The sequence below is a fragment of the Macadamia integrifolia genome, chromosome 1 (assembly GCF_013358625.1).
Source record: "Macadamia integrifolia cultivar HAES 741 chromosome 1, SCU_Mint_v3, whole genome shotgun sequence".
Lineage (NCBI taxonomy): Eukaryota > Viridiplantae > Streptophyta > Magnoliopsida > Proteales > Proteaceae > Macadamia > Macadamia integrifolia.
Window position 1 is genome coordinate 23,394,074 of NC_056557.1, and position 4,476 is coordinate 23,398,549.

The window sequence follows — 4,476 nt, forward strand, 5'->3', positions numbered from 1 at the left end:
TGGTGAGGCCCGCAGCAACAAGGTTTGCAACAAATTATATTGCACTTGATAGTATTCAAAAACGGAAGGAAGGGCTAGTTAAGTCATTCACCTCTAATGAGTGGTTCAGTAGTAGATATGCAACCACTGAAATTGGAAAAACTATTCAAGAGCTAATCACCTCAACAAAGTTTTGGGAAAGGATATACCGATTTACTAAGATTATGCAACCACTATTTGTGATACTTAAAGTAGTTGATAGTGATAAGGCATAGACGATGGGAAACATAGTGCATTGTATGGAAGTTGTCAAACAAAAGATAGAAGAGGAGAACCCAAAGTCATTTAAGGCATTTTTTAAGATTATAAATCGTCGATGGGAAAATAATTTGGTTCAAGACCTTCATCAGGCAGGTATTTTCTCAATTAAATTTATAAGTTACTTTATTAGTAATTTAATATATTTAATCGTTAATAATAAGTGATATGTAACATTGTCAATGTGCAGCCTATAATTTGAATCCGGATTTGCACTACAAAAACAATTTAAGGTTTATGAAAGATTTGATGGAATCTTTAAAGGATGTTATCAACAAGTTAGCTCCTAATATTGATTCGGCCAAAGATGCAGTTGAAGAGGTTAGTAGTCTACTAAACTCACACATTGAATCATTGATTAATATTTAATACATTGAGTGGCAGATTAATATGTTAATATATGTATAGGTGAAGTACTTCCGAGAGGCCACTCAAAGGTTTGTTGATCATTTAGCTATCCGTGCTAGAGGAACACAACGCCCTAGTAATTTAGGCTTAATCAACTATCCTTGTATTTCAAATTTATTTCAAACTCCTAATGTTGCAATTATCTTTGTACAACTGATTGGTGGATGAACTATGGATGAACGCTCCAAACTTGAGGCCAATCACAATGAAAATGTTATCATGCACGGCATCCTCAAGTGGTTGCGAACGTAACTGGAGTACGTTCGGATTGATACACACCAAACCTCGGAATTGTTTGAGTTATGAGAAGCTGGAGAAGCTAGTGTATGTGCACTACAACATGAAATTGAAGATGAAATATTTAGAATTGGAGAAATCAGGGGATGATATTGATGTCAACCTAATTGACATCACCCACATACTCGACGAGGAAGATCCAGTTAGGGGATGGATTGAGAGACTGAAATGTTTTAGTGTTGGACAAATTATCTGAAGATCGACGAGAAACCACACCTGATCCCATTATAGATGACCTTATTAGAGATATGAATGAAGATTTTAAAAATATTGTTGATGATGAAACCCAAGCACCATCAGCTATGGAAGAGGATGATGATAGCTCCAATGATGGCGATATTAGGAGGACGAGATCAGGTGCTACATATAGTGTAACTCAACCAGATAGTGATGATGATGATTAAGACAAGGATGGTGCTACTGCTGCTGATGATAATGATGATGGTAATGATGATGGTGGTGGTGGTGGTGGTGGTGGTGGTGGTGGTGGTGGTGGCCAAACTTATGTACTACATTTCACAGAGGAGGCTGCATTTACATATGCAACCCAAGATAGTCATCATGGTGCTCGCACACAACCAAAGTCTTATAGTCGGAGGGGTAGGCGATCCCACAATCCGAGTGCTACTGATGCATTGATGAGTTGCATGGAGTCAATGTGCATTAGTTCAGATCTTGCTAGTTCCTCATCCGGACATGGACACCATGTATCTTCAGATGCATCTTCAACCTATAGATATGGGACTTAAGCAGGACAATCATTTGCCAATCCAGAGCAGTATAGAAGTTCAGATCATGCTGGTTCCTCATCTGTACACGGACACAGACACGGACACCATGTATCTTCAGGTGCTTCTTCAGGCTATGAATATGGGACTTATGCAGGACCAACACTGGCCACTCCTAAGCAGTACAGAAGATTCTACAATGAATGGGAGACCCACTACCATAAATATTTCGACTGGGGTAAATATTGTGCCTATATTCGACAAGTGCAGAACATCATCGTAGTTGCTCCTATTGAAAAAGAAGGTCTTAGCCAAGGATTTGAACCACCAAGACACTCTTCATGGCACTCATCACAGTGGCAATGGCAATGAGGAAAGAAAAAACTGTAAGAAACTCAAACCTCATCATTTTGAACATTTTCAACTCAATATATTTGTTTATCAATACGATACCCTCTACTTAAGTATTTATACATTCTACATGTTATATATAGCTTTTTTTTAACTTTTTTTTTATGCAAAAGTGTATAAAAATGTGTTTCCTATCCATTTATGTGCGTATCTTAGCGTATCTCCGATACGATACGACACCCTCCGATACGTATCTTAATTTTGACCGACCGATACAGCGACTGATACCGATACTTTAATCCTTGACTTCACCTAGAGGTGTTACAGGTGCTATTAATGATTCTGGGAAACCAACACGTCACTGCACTCTAACGAATACTTCATTCGTTCGCACCATTTCTTGATGCACTTGTATCACCATCTCCATTATGGAAGTAAGGAAAGTCTTCATCTCAGCAAGAGGGTTGTTCTCTGCCATGCTCTGATACCACTTAATGTAGACTAGGACTAGGATAGGGGTCTAACCAAGTCTCAATTGCAGGAACTTTTAATCAAAGAACAACCAATAATTGCCGATTGATTACATAACTATTATGAATCTGTGAACATAACCAACAATAGATGATAGGGTATTAACATGGACTGTAAGAGGCCTAAATCCAACTGATAATATGAACCAACACCCAAAGAAAAAAACAGAAATCAAGGCAGGTGTATTGATTTCAAACCTGGGCAGAATAGGTCAACAGAAGACAGAATTGGGGAGATTTCTATATCTCCCAATTGGCTAGTCAGAATTGGACCAGGTTTGGATCAAAGGTAGTACTAAGTGGGAGGGAGGTTTGATCCAATTTCCTGCCAATTCTAATGGCCAAAACTGTTTCAGGTAGGAAAAAACTAAAATAGAAACTTCTAAATTTGAAGAATGATGAATTGAGTTAATGTTTGAGAGCCTTAGGGCTGTGTGTGATTCTCCCCCTTTCTTTATGTGATTTCTCTCCCTCTTTGGTTGGATTTGTGCAATATCTAATTGTGTGATCCCTTCCTCCCCCTACCATTCTGATTTTCCCTCTCTTCCCTAAGGCTACCCCATCAATATGTCATAAAACTTATAATGAGACATGAGATATATATGCATTACTGTTGGATATTATAGTTGTTTTGAACATTAGATGCAGGTATTCATGTAATAATTCCTTAATTTATACAAGTATACTACCTTTTTTTTTTAAATCTACATGTTTAAAATCCGTACCGTCCGTTTTCCTTTTTTTCCATTCTCTAGTTTTTTGACCATTTATTTAACCGTATCGTTCAAAAAATTTTACTGTTTAAAACCCGTACCATCCGTTTCTATTTTTTTCCAATCCTGTTTTTGCTAACTATGGTTCAGACACATCTTCAATCTTGAACCCCTTGGGATCTTCTTCGTGGCTATTCACAATCATCACAGTTGTGTAGTGTCAAGTTCCTCAGTCTCGACCTCGTTATCCATTGCGGCAACCTTATTGCTTTCGAATTCTTCCACATAAGTCTCTTTGATGGGAACATCAATGACCAACTCTTCCTCAACAATAGGAACGGCTGGAATTTCTTCTACATTAACCTCAACGTCAAGTTTAAATGTTTCAATTGGAGTTGTCTTCTTTGGATGCGCTTCCTTGTTCTGTTTTCCTTCATAGTTGCTATCTTATTTCACTCCTAGTCTTCATTATTTGCATGTAGACCCATCCTTTGAGATAGATCCTTGTCAAGTGGCTACTATTTTAATTCTTTCAAATATAGTACTACATTAAGATTGAATCTGGGAAACATTTGCACGCCTTTTGTGAAGACATGTGATCAATTGGTAGACATCCTCAAGAAAGGTCTTATCCCTCAGCAGTTCAGCACCCACTTATGCAAGCTGGGAATGTATGACATTTATTCTCTAGCTTGAGGGGGAGTGTTAAAGTTTACGTAATAGGGGTATTTAGTAAATAGGTCTTTATATTTTTTTTTGGATGAATAACTGTCCTTATAGTAAATTGTCCTAAATTGTATTTTTCCTTTTTTACCTTTTACCTCACTAGGGGGGATTATGTAATTTCCCTAAGATATTATCTTAAACCTAATATAGGTGAAAAGAGCAAATAGCTCACTCACGAATTGCACTCTCTTTCTCCTCTCATCTTCTCTCCTTATTCCTTCCTCTCTTCTCTACTTCCACCATTTTATTTAGCTTATTTAACATCATTGTTTGGAATAAGAAAGTGGGTAGAAAAATCTCTATTCCCAAGGCTACCACTGCCTCAAACAACCAAACACAAGAAAGTATCGGAAAGTGGTCAAAGTTATATACCATTCCATAACTAAATATATTAATCCAATTACAATCTTTCCTTCTTTTTTTTTT

General features: G+C 37.3%; 1 protein-coding gene across 2 annotated transcripts in view; it reads right to left on the reverse strand.

The window, feature by feature from the left end:
• Window positions 1–4,476, reverse strand: part of LOC122081862 (inorganic pyrophosphatase TTM2-like) — a 30,500-nt gene that overhangs the window by 22,904 nt on the left and 3,120 nt on the right. The window lies entirely within an intron of this gene.